At 37.0% G+C, this 24109-nt stretch overlaps 1 pseudogene; it reads right to left on the bottom strand.

Annotated features, from left to right (window-relative positions):
* Window positions 1-2911: 2911 nt before the first annotated feature.
* Window positions 2912-15695, bottom strand: LOC137395052 (dolichyl-diphosphooligosaccharide--protein glycosyltransferase subunit STT3A-like; annotated as a pseudogene).
* Between the last annotated feature and the right edge of the window lie 8414 nt (window positions 15696-24109).

The following is a 24109-nucleotide window of genomic DNA, read 5'->3' as shown; positions in this document are numbered from 1 at the left end:
ATTCCAATCTATATATCCCTATGTAGATATGTATATACCTATATAGATATCCCAATATATATCCCTATATAAGTAACCTTATATATATATCTCTCTATATATATATATAGAGTTCTTCTATAAGTTCAAGTGCGCTCGCTGAGGTCTGCATATTTTAATCAATCGTCATTAAAGATTTGGCAGGTGTAATAAGTATGTCCAAATTCATTCCATATTTTGGGAAGGCAGCCATGTGACGTAGTGGTTAGCGTGGCTTGTCTGCAAGACTGGTGTTTCCGTATAACTGGACATATACTATACATGTACTCTCAGAGATACATCTCTGAGAGACATCCGTGGCACTGTAGCTGAGCCATTGAGTAACAAACAAACACTTATATACGATATACTAATATAATAATATATAACCAACACTTATATTCATATATTTTGATAGCGAGCCATTGCATAAGTCATAGGCCTTTAGAGGTACACTTGCTGGAATCTGTAGGCTGGCTGTAAGACAAAAGCTAGAAATCAGTAACTTTGGTAAAACTACTATCATCTTCTGAGTAGATAAATCAAAAAGGTTTTGCTGTGAACTATGTACCAAGCTAACATTGGTGAATAAGCATTGTTGCATTTATACCGCAGTCGGTTCAATAATGATAAATTGTGTAACATGAAAGTGAACTAAGCTAATATATATATACATTGAGACATACTATTGCTGAAGAACTGCCGCCAACCTTTTACTGCTATCCAATAGACCAACCGCTTGATCAAGTAGAGAGGTATAGATATATATTTTAAATAAATACAGTAGGCACTCCTACAGCATAAATAATTCGTTCCGGAAACGTTAGGGATATAGGGATATCGTTACGCTATAGGGATTTTACGTTATAAGAATAGTAAGATACATGGAATATACATAATCCGTTCCAAGATCTTTCCAAACTCAAGCCTCTGGCTAAACAAAAAGGAAAAACTTCACTTAACTCTTTCAATATGTGTACCGTAACTGCAGTATTATTGGTTTGCATCGACAGCTTTTCTCCTATTTCTGATCAATCTCCCTGTTTTTATAGACCATGATTGCGGTAATTTTTACAATAAGTTGATTGGAACTGCATACCTTCGACGATCGTTTACAACGATTTGCTTATTTTTTGAGCAGCAAATTATATCTGTGAAGTGAAACTTATAACAAATATTTTACACATCTACAATAAAGCAAAACAAAAAATATGTTTACTATGAAGAGCGGTGCTGGTTGTCTATCTGTACCCAAGGGTCAAGGTTAGGATAAAACAGAACTGTCGATGATACTCCAACTCATCACATCCTGATTGGTAGATCGACACTGTAACCCCTGCACCAATCGATCGCCTTTGTGTTCATGAACAATTGCGCAGCTATCCTGTTCTCTTTTCTGCTGACACACCTGACGCTCTATAATGACGAACTAGAATGTTGCAAAAGTTGCATATATAATAAATGTAGTTATAACACTTTACGTGAGTCATTATTTTGGAAAAGCCGTGGCGAGATTGAGTAACATTCGAATTGAATTTGAGAACTCACCACACTATAGACACTACATTATATGGAACTTTTTACGTAGTACGAAGCAAAGACTTTACATAAATTCTATACGTTATTTAGAATTTACGTTATAGGAAGTATGTATATAAAGATACAGCCAATGTTTGTGCATACAGTGATCTGCCATCTTCCACGCTCTGACCGACTATCAATAGTCTTGCCTCTTTTATATCGCGGGAGGGTTAGGCTCCGCTTTCATCTCTAGAATGGCCTTCTTCTGGCGATCTTTTGATTCGTCTTCCAAGTGCCAGCTCAGTGGCCAGCCAGTCTGTTCTCTACTGTCTGGCAGCAAGCCGGTCATACTTCTAGCTGGCCCAATCTTTGCTAGTCTTGGTCTGGTCTGCCTCTTTGGCTGACCCTCTATCCGTCGGTTGGCCGGCTAACTGTGTAGGACATACTCAGCTATAGATCCGGTCATCCACAACCAAGTGAATGAGCATTACTACATTTATAGTGCAATTGGGTCTATAATGATAATAATCACAAATTGATGTTTAATAGATACAATGTATGTAGTTTGAATCTGCTAGTAAACTATACCTTTAGTATTTAATCATAGTACAAGTATTAGAGTAGACAACAATTAGTCCTTAGTTGCATGCTCAAAGCTCTGACATGTTAATGCTTCCATCCATTGTAGAACACACTCCAAACTATTAGTAGATTATGTTGGGTATTTACAACTCCACCATGTTTAGTTAATAATATGTGATGTAATACAAATGCGTGTTCTATAGAAATGGAAGCTTCTAGACGGTCTTCTCTATACAAATACGGCAAGACTAACAGTAGAACAGTAAACCGTAAGGAGATACTGTGAATAGTGGTATGGAGCTGACCTGTTCTCAATAGTAGCTAATGCTTCTCAGTAGTAACCTATTGCCAAGAGGGATTTATTAACACAGAAATAACCCATGTAAATGTCTTTATGAACCTGGGTTAACCTAGACAACTAGTCTGTTATACAGCCTGTTTATGATGAAGGTGGGAGGCCAGCCTACTTCGTGGTCAGAAGATATGAATTTGTGTTCTATAGAGATGGATAGAGCTGTTTAGACATTAGTTTTGTCCGCCTTGTATTCAGCTAGCACTGGCCTGCTAAATATCAATAGGTTCATTTAGCTGGCGTTCACTAGGAGATTACTCAAACAATATTCTCCTTTATTCAAACAAAAGACTCCTTTATGAACTGATATGTATCTACCCATCGTATCTGATACCCGAGCCCTGGTATCAGATACCTGAGCCCTGGTATCAGATACCTTATATTTGAACCATCCACTAGCTAGCCTCAGACAAAATTTATACAATGAAGGCCACCAAGGAATGCATAGGCTTTATTGAACTGTACAACTAAGTTTAAACAGCATTGTAAATCATTACTGATGCTACAAATCACACGTTGATCATGCATTCAGGAAAGTTACTAGCAGGCTATAAAGATTCATCCATGACATGAATCTAACCAGATACTATGCATCTCTGAGAGACATCTGTGTCACTGTAGCTGAGCCATTGCGTAAGCTAAAGAATGTACTAGCATGAGACTGAGAAACTTTACAAAAGGTTTGATGGGTTCTCTATACGCCTCGGTTGACCAAGTCTTTCACTTTGTATATTCTAACTATCCAATGCTCTGTGGTGTATGCCTCCTCCAACACATCGAGTTCAAAGTCCTTATTACCAATCTCAGCGTTACGTACTCTATCATATCCTGATGGCTTGGCTACAAATTTGCAAAAAAAGATGAAGCAGAGAATGTCATAACAAACTGCACAAAATTGTAAACATCACGCAGTTGCTGATTTTTGACCTACTCCGACAAAATAGTACCTTGTTCTGTAGGAGATATACTAACATTCTAATTGTCTATTGTAGTGCCACCAGCCAGGCACCAACACCGAGCGGTCTGGCTGGAAGATCAAGAAGCAGTGGCATGTATTTTAAGCCAAAGCGATTGTCAGCTCGCAAACAGAATCAAGTTGTCACGGCAACAGGACCGTCCCAGTTGTTATAAACAAACACTATGTTTCCATGGTGCGCAGTGCTTCGGAGTGGCGCCCTCTACGAATCATGGAAACGGCGGCTCGCACTGAAATCACTGCGCACTGATCAGTGCGAAGCCAATGCAAATTTGCAGCAAGGAAACAGCTGCTGCGCAGTGGCTGCGCATAGCTCTCATGCCGTGGAGACGGATTCTTCGAGGGCCGTGAACTAGTACAAATGTTATTCCGCTAATCTTGTTTTTTTCTATTCTTCCGATCTTCTTTCCCCTATATTTAATTATAGTCTGCACCCACGAGGATGATGAGGTGATTACTTTCCTAGACTTTGTTATCGATGCCAACACTTTTTGAAAAATAGGTGGCAAGTCCTAAATTAACGTTTAAATAATATATTACTTAAAAAATACTTATTAAAAATATATTACTTTATAAAAAATTGTGTTAAGGTTTGTAAAACCTTGTGAATGTGTATTGTAAATAAAAGTATGATGACAGAAGCATAAAAAGACCGTTTCTGACGTTCGGTATCCATAAATGATTCAATTTCTACATCAGGCGATTCCATTTATACAATTTCTCTTCTCTGCTAATTTGCTGAAAACCACTGCGCAGCATGGAAACGTACAATTCCCTCGACTTCGGAGGGGGCTGCTTCGCAGTACTGCGCACCATGGAAACATAGTGAAAGTGAGTCCGCTCAGCTACATTTTGCTTAGCTTAACTGACCCCATTATGAGTTAGATTCCTGAGCCGAGTCACATACTCGAGTTACATCACAAAGGAAGATGTCTAGAGGCGATAAGCAGGAGCCGGAACCTACCGTGAAAAGAAGCATATAAAAGCCTGCCTAGATCATTCCAGAAGAGCAGCGCAGGCTCTCTGCATGACTGACAATTGTTGTACACTCATTTGCTTTCATGAATTTATATATATTTAGCTGAAATACATATTATTTGATGACTAAAGACTATGTGTTTATTTGCATCTCTTGACTGTCTAGTGGAGAAGTAAAGAGAACCAGCAGTTTCCTTCACACCCTCACAAACTATCGATTTCTCAAACTGAGATATACAAATATCAGTATTGTAGAAACAAATATACACTCACTCTGCTCGGTGTAGACTGAACCAAATCTATAATAACAGAGCTTGTACATGAGGCAGTTGAGTAGGGTGGGAGAACCATCTTTGTCAATCCTAAACTCTCCTTGGGGAGTGTAGTAGTCTGCTTCCTTTATGTGAGCGCCCTCTGGTGTTGAGCCGCCAATACGTACCATCCACAAAAACTTGTTGATATCTGAAAAGAGCATTATTATGATTAGTACAAGACATCGGCGTACTACTGTCGTGTTTTGGGGAGGGAGAATGAGGGAGCACGAACAGAGGGTGCGGGAACAACAATGAACCCGAAAGGGAGAGAGCGGAGAAGGGGAAAAAGCGGAGCGGGGGAGAGAGCGGACAGGGGAGAGAGCGGAGAAGGAGGGAGACGAGGAGAAGAAGACGAGGGGAGACGAGTGAGCGAAAGAAGTATGAGTGAGAAAAGCGCGAGTGAGAAAAGCGCGAGTGAGAAAAGCGTGAGTGAGAAAAGCGCGAGTGAGAAAAGCGTGAGTGAGAAACGAGTGAGTGAGAGAAGCGTGAGTAAGAGAAGCGCGAGTGAGAGAAGCGCGAGTGAGAAAAGTGTGAGTGAAAAAAGCGTGAATGAAAAAGCGCGAGTGAGAAAAGCGTGAGTGAGAAAAGCGTGAGTGAGAGAAGCGTGCGTGAGTGAGAAAAGCGTGAGTGAGAAAGGAGTGAGTGAGAAAAGCGTGAGTGAGAAAAGTGTGAGTGAGAAAAGCGTGAGTGAGAGAAGCGTGAGTGAGAAAAGCGTGAGTGAGAAAAGCGTGAGAGAGAAAAGCGTGAGTGAGAAAAGCGTGAGTGAGATAAGCGTGGGTGAGAAAGGAGTGAGTGAGAAAAGTGTGAGAGAGGGAGGAGTGAGGAGAGAGACGAGTGGGAGAAAGATGATATGAGAGAGATGAGTGAGAGAGATGAGGGAGAGAGAAATATGAGCAAGAGATCGAGAGAGGGAGGTCTTTGAATGAAAGCCCATTTCAAGAAAGAGCTCTTACCATCTGAGGAATATCCAGTGAGACCACCAAATATAACAAGCACATATCCCACATCCAACTCTCTCATGATTTCATAGGCTTTATCTTCAGGTGATGACATTGCCTGCATGACAAAGAAATGGACGCAACATAGTAAATGGGATCATACTGTGTGGTCAAGTAATAGACCTCTCGAATGTCTCAGAATGAAAGAATAAGCAAAGTCAATCCTAAGATGCCCACCTGCCCAACTCTGGATATGTGAGTGTTGTTCCAAGTATTGTTGTCTACCAAAATTGTTCGATTAGCCATAGCTGTTATCTGATATCCGTAATCCCACCAAGACATAATCTTTGCATCCTAGACAGAAAAGCAAATGCGTATATAAACTTAGCGAGAGAGAATCTAATGACTAGCCAATGAACAACTAGCACACATTGCAAAGGAAGGAGGCAAGTTCTATAAGACTAAACTAACAAAAAAGTGAATGAAAAATTATTAACCAGCGTGAGTGTTCAAATGAACAACAACAGGCATTGTTAACGGGTTCATAGTTGGTATTGGAATAAAAAAAGTAAATATCACTTTAGCTACAATGTTATTCAACAAGAGTTAGCAGGACACGATTGAACATTTGCTTGCTATAGAATCACTATTACAGTGAAGAGCATCCTTGTTACCTCTGGAGTGTTTTGCCTCAGCCAGTAGTAAGCTTCCCTGAAGTCATCAAATATAACACGGCCACCATCGCCTGATTTGGCTGAGAGAACGATGGAAGGACTGGAGTAGGCCTCTGAAGTGACCCAGGTGCAGTGAAAAACATAGGTGATGAGGAAAAGGGTCATGGTGAAAACTACAGCAGTGGCCACCTTGAAAAGGAAACAACGCCTCAATAGGTACAAGCCATTGAAACAATGCTCATAGAAAATGTTGAACTGACCAGTTTAACCAAGCGCTAATTTCTAAGTAGTTTTCTTCTCGCTAACAATGGTGATGGTTTCAAAAAGTACCACTTTTTGAAGTCACATCTAGTTCCGTCGTTAACTAAAGCATGTAGATGTAGATCTGTAGGCATAATATAGTCATACATCAACATTTTAAAAGTATTACATACAAGCTACTGAGAGCCCTCCGTTAACCCACCTCATTTTTAAATGGGTAGTTGAGTTCTCCAACCGTCTTTTTAGACGTCTTTTTAATGGATGGTTCAGATTTCTTTGACCCAAAGATTGGATCCATATTTTTCATGTACAATGAAAGGGTGGTGGAGACCCCGATGCCAGCGAGGATGCACATAACAGGAGCCAAGACCAACATAAGACGCACCATTACTCCCTAGAATGGCAAATACAAACAGCATTGTTAGTTCTGTTAAAAATATTATTGGTAAAATAAATGAATCACTTGAAATCATAGAGCAAACAGAATATCAAGCAAAACAGTAAGAAACAAAGTCATAACGACAGCTAAGAATCTCACCGCAAAATATATACTTGTAAGGCCGTACATAATAATAAAAATGTTGGCATCCGTGAGCCTACTGAAGCAGAAGTACATTCCGGCTACAAAAGAAATAACTTTATAAAGTCAGGCACCAACCACGGAAATGAAAACGCGTGGTCCAAAGTTATGGGAAGTATTACTTTTCATAAACTACTTCTTTTACTACTCATTAACATATTCAATTCACGATCAGGTTAAATATAAAACTCAATTTGGAAAGCGTGACCTTTCCTCAAGCTACCTTGACCTTATCTGTACCCAAAGATCATAACATGGTCCTTATATTATAGTTTTTGGTTTTCATGCTGGGATCACCAATATAAACAGCTATAAAACATCAAAATTCCATAGATGCAAAAATGTTCTAGGATAACATTTTCTTACCTGGAAACATAAAAACGAGCATTTGTAAGTCAAAATAGAATGAGCTCCACGCTGTAGGCTGATGCTCAGAAACTGAAGCTATGATGGGAATGTTGTTCTTAGCGTAAGACGGGTCAAGCAGTGAGTAGAACCTGCCAGTCCAAGGAGAGATTTTACCTAAACATTTACAGATGTCTGTGTGAGCAATACTAAAAAAATTAAGCACAGCATATTCTTAAATTACTGCTAGCAGAAGCTGTGTATGTTTTTTAGAACATTTTTGTGCAAACAATGTCTCTGTGATCGTTGCTGAACATGTCTGAGGCCAATGGAATGTTAACTTTGATGACTGGACATGCTCAGTTACAGAGAGCAACTTAAGACTGGATACTATTCCTGTCAACACCAGGTGCCTTTTCTGGTTATGGAGCTATAACCTCCTGCTCACAGGTCAGACACTCCAGTATAAATACAGACATGAGTGTTTACTTTTACTTTTTGCTTAAACCAACTATGAAAGAACAACTAAATAAAAATGTATATGTCACAACTATAGTTAAATATTATGTAGATATAACAATACCATGTTTGCTATGTATTTACTGTGAAGACCACATTTAGCCTTCATTTCACTCTAAGTTTACATTAGCTCTTCAAGTTGATTTATTTTTTATTTTCAAGCAGTAAAAATCTTTTTACATAAGACGGATGTAAAAGACAACTTTTATATAACAAGACATTAAGTTCATTAAACTAATGGCTGTTTGTAGAGAGAAATAAAAGCTTACGATGTACATGAGTTACTCTAGTCAATGTTGAAGCCTGCATAAAAGTACCTGAGACAATTCATAAACAGAGTTTTATATACAAACAAACTAGTGAGAGACGGTGTGACAGATTTAAACTTCTACAATTACATTTTATAACAAACAATACCTGTAGCAGTGAGCAGTCCACCGACGACCAACGCCATTCCTCCAACAACAGTCACTATGGTCCTGAGCAGAAGGGTGAACTGGTCATATGTCATACGAGATCCGACATAGTCGACGAACGTGTAAATCTGACAGAATCCAAACACGCCGAATGCCTATTAAGGAAGTGATAAGAACGTGATTAGTTATTAAAAAGATGAATTTCTGTGCTTCTGTGTTACTGTGAATATAATGTGACCATGGAAATGTTCCAATCTCATTATAGTTTGTAAACAGTATTAGGACAAGGTATAGCACAGCTGCAGTGTTTTAATAAGAGGACAACTCCGACATCACAACAATTCATCAAAGTTTGATACTGTTTACTCCTCAATAAGGCATATGTATGCTAAAAAACTGTACTACTCGGCGTTGCCAGGGTACTAAAAAAGTCTTTGGACCGAAAACTTATTGGTATTTAACATATAACATTTGAAATTGCTAGGTATATGCTTGGCGTTGCCCAGGTATTAAAAATCAGCTTATAAACAATGAGAAGTAATTGTTATTTGCTATTCCCTGCCACTTGCTATTAGCCTGGCCCATTGCCAATGGCTAATTTGAGTAAGCTTACTAATAAGAGCTAACTATTTGCTCTCACGATTGAGCAAGCATAAAATTACGCCACCGCTGTCCATGCCGTTACGTCATCATGTTGCGTCGTAATGGAGAACGGTAGAGTAATTGTTTCTATATAACAGCATATATTGCCTAGCGAATCTATCAAACTCGTCTGGCTTGTTTAGTAAGGTGTCAGACTAGCGAATAGGGGGGTTCCGATGTCTCATCATTTGCGATACAGAATCTTTATTCCAAGATTTCAATAGCTATAGCTGGGCATGCACACATACACACGACCAACTTTGAGAAATATATCTATATACAGTCAAACATGGATAACTCGAACTTCACGGGACCGAGCGAAAGTGTTCGAATTATCAGAGCGTTCAAGTTATCAGAGCACTGTCACAAGTCCATGTATTTACTTATTTATTAGTAGATACATGTACATATACAAACTATAATATAAATCAAAAGCACAAATGGCTTGTTTCAAATTAAATACTTCTAATGTAAAGTTTAAAACGTTTTTATCAAAAAGTATAGAGATTTTTCTATCACTTGAGATTGGTTTGTTTGAGGTGACGTTATTGCCAGGACGTTTTTTAGATTGACACTGGCAAAACTTGATCGTTGTTAAAATGCTCAAAAGAAAAGACATCATTTTCTTTTGAGCGTTTTACCCATGATCAATTTTGTATATTGTATATCAAACTTTGTCATCATTGAATGTGTCCAGCTATAGCTATTAAAATCTTGGAATGAAGAATCCACATCGCCGAAGATTTGATCTCGGACTTCCAATTTGCCATTCCGACGCCCTACCAATTTAGCCACACAAGCTTGATGGAATCGCTAGGCGATATATGTCGGTATATGGGAGCAAACGGGCTACTGCTTTTGATCATGACGAAAAACTGTGGGTGTAAGTCACGGAGAGTGGTACTTCTTATTGGTCGGCTTACTCAAATTGTACCTTGGCAATGTGCCAAGCTGATAGCGAGTGACAGGCAACGCTCATTGTTTACAAGCTGATTTTAATATGCAGACAACAACGGCTAGCCAGGCTAGTTTATAGACAAATTAAAAACTAGACTAACAGGATGTATCTTAAAGGTTGACTTGCAAAAAAGTATACATTACAGTTATTTGGTATCAAAAGGTTCACCATGTTTTACTCTGTTGTGTTGTAATTGCAAAATATGTGGAAATGTGATTACAAGCTCGTAGAAGATGAAAAACAAACAGTTAATCACAGCCATCACGAAAACAGCCGTAGGTTGGAACCCCTCTCAAAACAGCTCAGATATGACGTAGTTGAACACGATGTGCTTCTGTTAACACCTTCATGCGACCTCATTCGTCAAAATACTTTCACGAATAAACTTCACGCATTCAATAAAACCATGTCTACTATCTTTAGTCATCTATTTCGTTATCATCGTAATGCTGTCACTTTGAGCACTGATAACTCAAAACGTGGCCTAAAAATCAGTTTAATTGTTTATTCATAGCTGGAAGGGGCATACCATCCTTTGATAAACACGAGGAGCCTGTTGGTCACCTGTGCTGGTCGAAAAATGCACATTGTAAAAATTGCTTGCCCCATTTTTAGGAAATATGGGTCACATGATAAGATTATGACTAGATGATTATAAAAGGCTGAAAAGAAACTGTGAAGTAGCGAGCATCTACATGTATATTTGATGAGGGCTTTTTGGTAGAACCCAAAGTGTTAGTCCTAAACTAGTGCTCCGAGACGTTTTATAATGTGACTTTAATTGTCTTTTCATTTCGGGTGATAACACCATGTGTCAAAACAATAACCACGTCGAGTTGAGTACGTCATCAAAGAAAGGGATTCCAACCTACAGTCGTTTTTTAACTGTTCGTTTTTGAGCTTTTAGGAGCTTGTAATCACATTTCCACATATTTTGAACCTACCACACAACAGAGAAAGACATTGTGAACCTTTTGATACTAAATAACTGTAATGTAAATTGTTGAAAGTCAACCTTTATGATACCAATTACTAATTTTTGTATAGCAAACCTGATCTTAACCCTTTCACTGCCATCCATGTAGGAATTTAGCTTTTGGCCTACTGCTAGCCATTTTACTGAAAATTGCTGATTTTAGAGCATGATACATACTCATAATTTTTCAATTTTAAACATCGTTTAAGAAAAAATTGTACAAGTATATTTTATGTTGTTACCTGTTTTAAATGTTTACAAACATCACTATGCAAACATTGTCAATTTAGCTATACTACATGGCTTGCTAAAGCTACATGTATGTGAAGCTATAATTTTGTGGCTATATTATATAGCTTACTAAAGCTATGTAAAACTAAAATTTTGAAAATGACATCTTGTTGCAACACTAATATTAATCTCATCGTCGTCAGAGCTATTGCTTTCATTATTTGTGTAATCACTAAAATCGGAATCGGCCATAATGCCATCAACATAAGTATTTTTTAATTTTCTTACTTGGGAGGTGCTTGAGGGAGCCATGTAACAATAAATATTTTGAACATTAAAAATGAAAAATGTGCATTTTTGAGTTGGAAAATCCCAAACAAAGATTCAAAATTGCTTCGCAAATTTAGGCTTCTTTTATAGAGAAGTTTCCGAACAATACTGTCAATACCATAAAGGTACTAAAGGTCGTTGGCTATGTTGTCAACGAATAATAAAATTAGGTTACTATGCAATTGCCAGAAAATTCGTACACGGCAGTCAACCATGGATTTCGCATAAATGCGCGTACGGCAGTGAAAGGGTTAAGGAATAATTTTATGCAGCAAACTTCACCCACTTTCAAAATCAACTAGTTTCACTATATCATATCTTTTGCTATCATATTTTAGCTTATGATAAGACAACTTCTGAATGTTTAAAACAATTCAAGTTTAACACTTTAACACGTGCGCTCCAAATAATTCAGGGAAATGTTTACCTATCTGATTCACCTTGGATTCATAGTTCCGCTAGGGTTTTTCTGTACTTCCGGTGTATATAGGATTAAAAAAATTTTGTCTGTGCGTATACAATTTTTTTGTGTGTATACAATGTCAATATAAATTCATAGTTTCGAGTCCATTAGACTATTCGTTCTTGAGGCTTAGCAAAACTTCCGAAGGCACTTCCAGCTGACCGAGAACTAAAGAGCGGCTGCTGACAGAACATTAGTTCTTTTTGTACTTCCACACTTCCGGCTTATGAAACTTTTGCTGCTTTGTGCAGTATACTTTTGATCTTGTAATACTGAAGTTTCTAATACTAATAATAAGTTTGTAATACTAAACATGATCTCTTTCTAAGATCATCTAATCTTCTGCAGTAATATTATTATATATATTGTCAAATATATATATTTCTATTGCTTTGCACTCAGTGGTTTGTTTCCTTGTACAGCAGTAATATTATTATATATATTGTCAAATATATATATTCCTATTGCTTTGCACTCAGTGGTTTGTTTCCTTGTGCAGCAGTAAGGGGAACGCGCCAATTTTCCTGACACTATTTGCTATATTCAACTTCTCTTTTTTATTGAGTTTTACACTTTGCAATACATTACTTCTACTTTTTTCATTTGGTGATAAAAGGTTCGGAGCTCCAATATGATAATCAGTCCACAAAGAAGTGCGCTACCTCGAGTACTTTTACAGGCAAGTGGAGTTTGGTAACCGATATAGGGTGAAAAGGCTTGCTCGTGTGTACAAGGTTAGATTTCAAATTGTCAACCGTTGTTTACATATTGTGTATAGCCCTACATCTCCCCTTTTACCACAACGACGAGTAGGTACTTACAGCCATTTGTTCACTCGACTGTACTGGTTAGAATCCAACAAAGGAGATAAACAAGAGGGTACCAAGACAATAAACCTGTAACAAAAATACCAACAACTCTAGGATGAGGTTCAACAACATAACACAAAGCTATCACATGGCCATTACACTAGTAGACACAGATCCGACAAGCTTGATTTATGAATAACATGGCTCAGAAATCTGAGTAATCTAAATGGATGCCAATGCATTGGCTTTCTCTGAACCAAAACAAAATCAAGGGGAGATAATTCTCTGGGTCAAACATGCATACCGTGTCCTTAACTTGCTTGCTTTGATACCTAATGATAAATGGAAAATACAATTTTAATCATGTCTGAACAATTGAACAAAGGGTGAAGACTGCTTGTCTAATTGATATTATATTGATTGTGAATAATAGCCTAAACACAGGCTACTAAGTCGTAAGGTTGTACTACAACCGGATAACGAACTAGTGTACTAATGTAATTCTTAGGAATGCACACAATGTTTATTCATTTGGCGATTTAGCCTAGGTAACTCACATTTTACAATCTCCATTAACAGAAGAAAATAGGCAACTTTTTTAGATACGTTTTAAACTAAAATTTTATTTTCAAAAATGATAGTATAAAATATGTCATGAAGGCGAGTGTATCTCATAGAGACAAGCATATCTCATAGACGCAGGTATATCTCATAGACAAGATTGTATCTCATAAACGCTAATGTATCTCATAGTACTTACTGCGCTGTAGGCTACATATATCCTGTGAGAGAACCTTCAAGTAACCATAAGTGCCAACAAGTGAAGAGGGATAAGGTTGATGGGAAATACATAGCCTCTCCGAGATGACACCTGACACCCAAGAACTGATGTGCATTATATACAAGGCAAGTAGTACAAAACTTGGACATACTAAATGCTATAATGCATCAGAGACAACAAGTCAAAACTCAGACATGAAAGGTGTGAGGCTCAGTCATACAAATTGTTACACAAACAATCCTATTGAGCTCTCAATGAACTTGCAAACAGCAGCAGTCACTGTAAAACCTATAAACAATGTTAACACTATTGTCTCAAACTAACAGTGATTATGACCCTTAGAAAAACCAAGTAAGAGATAAGATGACTCAGTTGAATCATCTAAGGAATATACTTCCTGTCTTTAAAAGTTATCTAACTATAATAACTCGGCTAAATGAAATGTCTCATAATAAATGGCTAACTTAATATAACAATATGAGCATGACAGGAAGGATACTAGAAATAAAGTAATATAATAGCATTAATAATTAAAGTAGTGATAATTAATAAATTTAACTAATAATTAAGGTTAAGGATAATAAAGTAAAACTAATCTATATCTTTACTACACATAATAATATCAGTGTCAGTCTGACCGTCTGTCTATCGTCTCCAAAGTTTAATGTTAGGATAAAATAGAGCATTCGACGAGACTACAACTCGTGACATCCAGCACGCATTTATTGCCTTTAGATATTTCTGAACAACTGCACAACTACTTAATCTCTGTACTTAACTCATTGAACCCTAACGGCCGCGTTTGCGGTATTACGTAGGGTGCGTCAGATACCCTAGTGGCCGCAAAACCGGCATTGGCACGACTCTGTTTACAATCGCTGTTTCTAAGCAACAACGCAAACCAATCTGTTTAATTTTTGCACGAGATGTTAGACCAGAAATTTCGCTTCCACTTGTAGCAGTTTTCAAATATCTTTACCTACTTTCTTCGTATTAATAACTAATTTTATAAGAAATATATCGTGAAAAAACCGTTACGACTCGTCTTCCGGTAGGTCATAAATACTTGGGAGCGAGAACATGTCTTACCTGAAAGCTAGCTCAGTGATAAATATAAAAAGGAAACTACTAACCATGTAAAAGTAGGCAACAGAGCAAACAGCAGCTCATAAGATCGAACCAGTTTTGACAAGTTTAATCCAGAGGTAGTAGGTTAAGATCATGCAAAATATGGCGATTCCTTCGTTGTCATAGGAACCAGCGACAGACCTGAGCTGATATAGCCTGGTACTATGGAGATGAAGGCAGCAGCCACCGACCCAGCTGATTGATCCTGCATGAAGTTAATAAGACATTTCCAATTTGTTCCTTCAACTAAACTCTACTTATGATTTATACATCATGCCAGGCTATGATGATGCTCCTTCTGAACTTTGACCTCTCTCTCATATACTTGCGCTATCACTTTGTAGTCACTATGTAGCAAATATGTTGTAGTTAGAAAGTTCCATAGAGTTCATGTAACCCCTAAGGTTGAGGTATATAAGATTATGTGATGCATACAGTAACTGTATAATTATTGTAAAATAACTACATATACATGTAGATTATAATTGTCATGTAAGACTACCATAAACTCATACCTGCTATAACTGTTATATAACAAGTTAAAACTCAAATAAAAATTAGCTGCCAAATCCAATCTTAATAAGAAATATTGACAGGCAGTGCAAGTAGGTTGAGATGTAACACAAATGGGATACAAACTAAGACCTGCTAAGTGAACAATATATAAAAGTTGAATGAGTATTTCATTTTTTGTTATTTCAAGTCAGCTGAGAAATGTACAACCCATATCTACGTATTTGCTGCTTAGAAACACACATTTAACCCTCATGATCTCAGCAACTGCAACAAACCTTGAGCTCTTTGGTGAGAAAGTATGTAATAAAGGGAGTGAGGCTCAAGAGAAATGGGAACCAGGGAAACGCAGATGTTTCTGATGTCAAATTCCATGTTAAAATAGTGCAAACTTCAAACAAGGCAGCTGATGTGACCATCAAACCTGGATACCAATAGAAACACAGCAGACTTTACTACAAGAGCCTTAATTTTTATCTATAACAATAACACATACAATGCCAGTTATCTATACTTTTTCTGCCACTAGTTAAAAAAATTGATCTGTAAAAGCCGCAATGATTTTAGTTTCAACATAGGAAAAATGGAAACATGAACAAGCATGGGTAGCTAAGAAAAATTATTGTGCAAAGACTCCTTTGACCACTATTATTTTGCCATTTGATGGTGAGTATATATATAAGACGTGTCATTAAAAGAGATTACAGTAGTTTATTCCTGTTAAAACTAATATCAGATAACAAAAACTAACTAAACCATTCTCCTTATTATCACTATTATGAGCAAAGTCAGTAAATCTGTCAAAGGCTAGGCAATTGTCAAGACAAAATGATTATAGCATAGCCATACCAGGATGCTAGATCTGAACCCAGATACTTATCTCTCTGACAATGTACTCAACTGTCCGAATAAATAAAGTAGCCAGAAACAGTATAACAGATTTTTAACCATTTTTAACAAAGCTTTATAAATAATTGACCACAATTCAAAACATTCTAAAAACAAAACAGAAATAACCTTGCCTAAAATTCTCTCAGCATACGAGTGCATTTTAAGCAAGGTTGAAGTACTGACCCCTGCCTGTCCCTGCCCAACACTCCAACGCTTGTAGGCAAGGTTGAAGTACTGCCTCTTGCCTTCCAACATACTGCCCCTGCCAGTGGGCAGTAGGTTGCCCATGGGCAGGGTCCAGACTCTTCCCGTGGGCAACATACTGCCAATGAGCAGGGTCTATAGAGCCTGAAAGTATTTTTACCATTTTACATAAAGTATTCAACCACACCATGTTATATGGCCCGACGACTCAGTACTGGCAGTTGCCGATTTCTGTGCTCTTAGTTAACTGTCTGTGTGATACATGAGTCGTAACTAGCATAATACATTGCATTCCACTGACACGAATACTAATGTTACACTTCATTTCACTACGACTGCTGAAGACTAGGCCACAACGGGACTGTTAGAGTTCTTCTTTAGTTATTAGTTAATATTAGATTAAGAATTTACATTTTTTATATTTAAAAATATTACCGACTATGGAAGTTCCCAAGAAACGCTAAACTGACAGAAAATATCAATCATTTATTAATGAATGGATGTCAGTAATTTAAAAAAAAAGTGACAAATAAAACAGAATGTTTGCTGTGTGTTCAAAGTGTTGCTGTGTTGAATGAGTGCATTAGTCTTCGCTACGCAATGAAGCATTAAAACTCAATATGAAGACAAGTTTTAGGTCTGTGAACTCAACAATGAAACAACATTTTGCATATAATTCATAATTGATATTCACACCTATCTTAACTCTGTAATAAACCTAATGTTAACCTTCCTTATATCTGGGTACATGGATATACATTGTAGTTGGGTGTGACGAACTTATTAATAATCATTGAATAACAAGATTGTGAACAATAAGCAAGGCTTCTGTTAGGACTATTGTATCTTCATAGCTATTGTAAAACCTTTAATTGAACAACCATCATATTTCTTTATTTGACTGCCACCATAGGAGAAGAGTTGAAAAAAGAGCGCCACCCTTTAATTGAACGCCAGTTCATTTGGCCGTCACCTTGACATTCTCTGATCTTTGCGAAGTCATAATAGCGAGTGATCAGTAAAAAGGTGTCTGCAAACTGGCACTAATAATGACTTGGTTACATCAACAATAATTAGTCCTTTCGTTGTTTTTGTTCGTATCGAAGTCCATAAACAATCTTGAAGTAGGACACAGGCTGTAATATCATCGCGGGTTAATTGCAAGCAATATATATTAACTGGTAGAGATCTATTTGGCTTCTCAATGCATATTTTTAAGAGATATTTGACAAGTCGGAAGTAAGTTAGCTGATTTATTGCATCCAACAAGGTTAATATTGATTCAGCAGAGGAAGGCGAAATACAGGTGGCATTCACTTCGGCCTTGAAATAGCTAAATCTATCTTCAGAATTTTGACATTTGAAAAAAAAAACCCAGCATCTATTTGAACGCCACATCTATTTGACTGCCACCATAGAGGAAGGGTTGAAAAATAGAGTGCCATGGCATTCAATTAGAGGTTTTATGGTAACTAAACACAACGTATAAGGTGTAGAGATGAATGCATTATAAAGGAAATCTATCTGACCTGTTAACAGTAGAAATTTTTTACCCAAAACAACCTATTACAGTAGACGCCCCTATAACATACACATCCTATAGCATAGATTCTACACGACGTACAGAACTTCAGCCAAATTTTTGCTTGACTAGCATGACAACCGGTCAGACATTTGAAGATATGAAAGCTGACATGGTGACCTCTTAAACGGATGAAACATTAGAGATAGAAACTGACACAGTTGTACTACCATAAAACTGATGTTGCTTTAATTGTCATGACAACTAGCCAGGCTTCAGAAAAAGTGAGCCTTACTGACCAAGCTATTGCAAATACTTACCCTATATATAAAAAGGCCACAAATATTGGGTAACATATTATCAAAACTGACCATTTATTAGAAACTACAAAAGGTGCTGACAGGATTATCTCCAAACCAGGCACGAGTTTGGTAACAACGAATGATAACGACCATCTTGTTGAAGTTAATCGTTCCATTTCTGAAGCAACTGAAGCTGACCTAGGTACTACGAAGCAAAGTTTGAAAGCGTCAGGACAAAGCGTAAATGCGACAACTGATCCAGTTGATTCAACAAATGACATAACGACTAATATCAGCCTCTGTGCCGTAATCACAGAAACCCGTCAACAAGTAACAACTCATGAAGTGGTCATAAACGGACCTGACAACCATGTCACAATACAAGATGTACCTCAAACAGTTGACACAACAGTCTCTTTATTGAGTACCCGGAGAGTCTTGCCTGTACCGCCAACTACTGTCAATACAGCCAGTTATTTGTGGAGTCATGAATATTCTACTGTTGTAAACATAGCCAAAGACACGCTACAGGTTCTATCAGCCAATCAAAGTAATACATCTACAGCGAAAGCTAGCTACCTAGACACAACCGAAACATCTACTTTCCGATTCTTGTCAGATAGCACAAGACAAGCAACTGCCAAAGCTGGCACTGTCACGCAGTAAATTTGGTGACAGCCCGAGTTCTTATATATGACCCCTTGTGCGGCTCTATCAAGAGAAGATTCAAACTTTTCACTAGACGTTGCCTTTATGGCAAATGAATAATGAATGTCTAGCCAGCAGCATGTCCGTCTTTATATACTAAAAGCATTATTCCAGTAATTTCCAGAAAAAACAGCATTATTAGTCAGTTGCTAAAAATAGAATATTGCGTAATAACTGAGTAAGTGAACCGTGTTAATAAAGAAATAGGATGACTCAAATATGGATTGCGCCACATTACATCAGCAGTTTAACTATTGCGCAATGCAACATTAGCTAATCAACGATTGCGCAACATGCATGTACAATGGTAACAGTCTGATGCAGATTATATTGACAGGCACTAAGACTGATGCTATGAGAGTGACGACTGGCAAGTTGTCCACGCAAAATGAGGTGCTCTTAAACGCACATCAAACATCTTCCCAATCAGTTATATAGCTACAAGAATACAGAGCATGCAAAATCCACATATGGTCATATCCACTACAGTAGGTCAAAAATCAACTCTCAACAGCCTGGTGACAATAAAAAATAAAACCTCTCACCACCACTGGGCTCTTTTGCCTCGCCAGCTCTCTATACAGTCACAAACCATGGAAACGGGCGAAGTACCTGACTGATCAAGTCTGGTATAAGTGGAAATTACAGTATCTTCAGATTTTACGGAGAGGGCAAAAGTGGAACCTCAAGTCTGGAGATGTGGTGATAGTTATGGTCGATGTACTACTTAGATGCAACTGACAACTTGGGAGAGTAACTGAAGCCCAACCAAATAGTGTTGGCTATGTGAGGCATGTGACTTTGCAAACGCCCAAGAAAAAACTGAAGAGACCCGTTTACAAGCTAATAATTCTACATACAACTCTAGGCATTGAGAAAACTAAAAGGTTTTTGGAGGGGGTGCAATGGAGGTCATCAGGAATTATTCTTCAGCTATGCGCAGGTTTTTCGTAATCCGCTGCATAAGCTTGCTGTGCATAAGTCTCTTGCTATCAGTTAAGCACCTCATGGTTTACAACACAAGCTGAAGGATTAATCTTTGCCATGTCATATGAAAGCACACCTTACTAGCATTGTGAACAGGACAAAAGAAAACTTCATCAATGAAACACTCGTTCTCACTCCTACTACGCTGTTGGTATCAAGAATTTTTCTCATCATTATTGACAGATAACTAAAGCTGAGAGGTTTGGTTTGTTCATACATTTAGTTTGTTTGGGTTTTATGCACTTAGTATATAGCTGCACTCATTGTGTACATTTGCTTTGCAGTTTCAAGGTCAATGGAATAAACACACAAACACACATTCCAAACATCAGTCATTCTCCATTAGCAATCCATACAAGACATAACAGCCGATGTGTCAGTAAAGCACAGATAATAATTAGCAGTTGAATAGTAAAAATATATTGTTGTTGTACTCTAACTTTATTGCAAACTTGAAAAATATTTTTATTATTTTTTCTTTGGAGAATAGACTTTGCTGTCTGGGAAAAGATGAACAAATTGTTATAAATTGATGTTGGAGGTATGCGCTCACCTTAGCTTTTAGTAAAACTAGTGAATATTTGACTAGTTTTACTATGAATTGAGAGGAGTTGCGGTAAGCTGTTTTATATTACCGGCAATGCACGGGTTATATAAAACAGCTTACAAATTGTGGTAAGGAATGTAATTGGCATTGTTAATTTGAGTAAACTAGCATATGCATTGCTAAACTTCCTAATAAGAGCAAGCTTCAGTGATGCTGCGCCGTAACACAGCATTGTTATGCCTTGGTATGCAGAGCCTTTCAACACTGGGCATAGCATTTCAACCCTGTGCATATTACTCACAGCATTTTTATATGCACATTTTAACTCAAATAATAGCTATCTGCTCAATGAACCAATTATATCCTATGTGGCATAATTGTTTAGTTAGTCGCCTTGTGAATGTGCGGTTCTGAGATCAAATCTGCTGCCATGCAGATTTTTATTTCTAGACTTTAATTGCTATAACTGTACGCAGGAAAGACAAAAGACCAACAAACACTGAGAACTATATACATGTTTGTATAGATTATCACATTCATGGACCATAAATTGAGTGAAAGTGATAAGACAAAGGGGGAAAGTTGTTGCTACAAACCAATAAAAGTACAGTTACGTTACAGCCAACAAATGAATGTTTGGTCTAGTTTTTCTTTTTTGAAAGGCGAAATGAATGAGTTTAGAAAGATCTTGGAACAGATAAGACAAATTACATGTACTTTACTGTTCATATGACATAAACGTTTCTAGAACAGATTATTCATGCCGTAGAAGTGTCTACTACACAATACACCACCGAGTTACGGCGTCTTTGTTTTATAGCTTTACGATGCAGAACATGGTGTGTTTTTTTTGTCCTCTCCTTATGGCATTTGTTTCGCCATATGACATTAACACAAAAGTTTTTCGAAACTTTAATTTAGTGGTCGGTATGATGCATACGTTGGAGTCACAAAGATGCCGATCTGTTATTTGCCGAATTCCCTCCCCCAACGTCTGAAAGAGATACGAAGCTCTCTCTCCCTTTCTAAATTTAGGATTATTCGTGTTTCGTAAAACAATAAATTAAGACGATAAAAAATTTTTTGTATTATACATAGTATTGTTACATTTTATTGCAGATCATAACCACTAAGTTGGTTGCTGCTGACTATAGGTACCAAGGTTAATATATATACTATTCTGTTCCTAAATTTAATATGTTTATTACATATATACAATTCTGATATTTAATAGCCAAGAGGTGTTTGCATTAAATAATTTCTGTATTTTCAATATACCTCTATTAGTCATACCGCCTTACGATGCCAACACTGGAACAAATTAATGCTGCATGACGGAGGTTCACTGTAATAACAACATAAAGGTATTACAAATGAGACTATAATATTTCACTTCTTTAGCAACACCTTGGCCCAATAACAGTTATCCATCGTTTTTTTGACGTCATCACCCTGTTTGCACAAGCGCTCACCCACGAAAAAGCCGCCATCTTTGTAGAGAACGATCGTCATTCTCTTGATTAATAGGATTTTTCGGTGTTGTTTTGATACTAAAATAAAAAATTTGCAAACAAAAGCATTGTTTGCAATAATTAATTGCAGAAGTTTCATGTTTTTAACGATAATAATTGTCCATAAAGATGGCAGACAATGATAGAATGACGTCACAAAAAAACGAAAAAATTGGTAGTAAATTTAACCTAAGCCGCAGAATAAAATCCACTTACTTGCATTGAATAGTTTTACATACAGAGATTTGCTGTGTTAATTAACAGAAAACTATAATGTAAGGTTGTTATTACTAAAATAGCATACAAAGGACTCAGTTGTCACAAAACCAGATTTCTCAAAGCTGTAAAATAATAAATAAAGATACAAAATATAAAACCATAACTGTCACGTACAACTTTTATTGTTATGTACTAGGTAAATCAGACACACTGATTCCGATTTTGTACTCAAAATAAAGATTAGTCTACTAACTTTCAGAGTAATGAAGGCTTTTTTACAGCGTTTTAATATTGGTCTCGAAAACAACACAATCCGCACAACAAGCTCCGCCCATAAATACGTGAAGTAACCTAGCTTTTTAGGAACAGAAGTTACGTAGGGATGTTTAGACCGATTTAGAATAATAGAGATGGGTGTTTTAAAATCCATTAATATCTAAATTCAGCCTAAAAATATAATCTTTCTTTTCTGAAAGGTAGATAAGCTATTTAACATTGCATATTTAAAAAAGCGCGTTAACAACGCTAGCTTGTGATAAAATCACGCTTTTTGAGCTCATTTTTCTCAGCGTTCAGCCTATTTAAACATCGTGTAACAAGCTACGAGCAATTTTAAATAGTTTATATACATTTCATAAAAGACGCTATTTTACAGGCTGGATTTAGATAATAATGGGTTTTAAGACACCCATCTCTATTATTATAAATCGGATGAAATATTCCTAAACTTGCATTCCTGAAAAAGCTAGGTTTCGTCACATATTTATGGGCGGAGCTTGCCGATTGCGTTGTTTTCGGAACGGATATTGAAACGCAATAAAAAATCCTAAACGACTTTGAAGATTAGTGGACCAATTTTTATTTTGAGCACAAAATCGGAATCAGAGTGGCTGATTTACCTAGAAAATATGATAAAAGTTTCATGTGACAGTTATGGTTTAAGTAACAGTGTTAAATGACCATGCAAAAATGTCGTGCTTGAATGTGAAAACTATGCTTTCACCAGAAGCAAGTTTCATTCTGTTCTTATACATGTCTTTCCAAAGGTACACTGCTTGTGGCTCTGAATATTTGGAGACTATGCATGCCTTCAAAGTAGTGCTCTAAGTGAACCAGCTGTAACAGGTCAGCAAGGTGGTAACTTATATTTCAAGCTTTTACAGGTTTACTGTGCAAGAAGACAAGTAGCTTGTGTCTGTTTATGGGTCAAATGGAAAATACACATAAAAGCGTTTGAACAGCGAACTTGTTTGTTTTCAAATGATTTCAATGAGCAGGAGATCTACCAAGAGTATGAAAATTTTACTTTCACGCTTGTTCTTCTTTTAAGACATTTACTAGCAATTCATGGTAGGGTAAGGGTAAGCAATAAGATGTCACAACAGAAAAAAACTCGCTATTGTGCCTGATTTTAAACTTTCACAGAAACTGTGTCCAGTTCAATTTATATTTTCAAACAGTTATTTAATGAGTCAATGACAAAGCTAGTTTAAACTTCTCTGCATAGCCTATAGGCTAATAAGTTGTGCCTACAAAAATGTCTCATCATTTGACAATAAGCATCAAAATTGTAGTTCATGTATATTTCGCAGCTCATAAAAATCAAAGTCTGTTGTGAAAGCTGGTTGGGTTCATAAACCAGCAGTCTATTTAGGATAATCAATTTCAACAGTTTACATCTTACATCTTCTTCATAGAACGTACTAGAGCTGGTTGCGGCAAGCGGCATGCCTCATATGTTGAGCAGTTGTTAACACTAGATAATATTGTAATTTATTGCCATATTAGCAAATAATTGTTTATTGTTGATGTGATGTATAGTTTTTAAATTCACGAACAGTCTTTGGTAAAAAGCTGTTGTGATAAACAGACATTCTTGCATATATAGTAGGAAGATCGCCTCTTCCAGCAGA

Source organism: Watersipora subatra, chromosome 4 (assembly GCF_963576615.1).
Source record: "Watersipora subatra chromosome 4, tzWatSuba1.1, whole genome shotgun sequence".
NCBI classification, from domain to species: Eukaryota; Metazoa; Bryozoa; class Gymnolaemata; order Cheilostomatida; family Watersiporidae; genus Watersipora; species Watersipora subatra.
The sequence above is the reverse complement of the archived record's forward strand: the minus strand, read 5'-3'. Positions and strand labels throughout refer to the sequence as shown.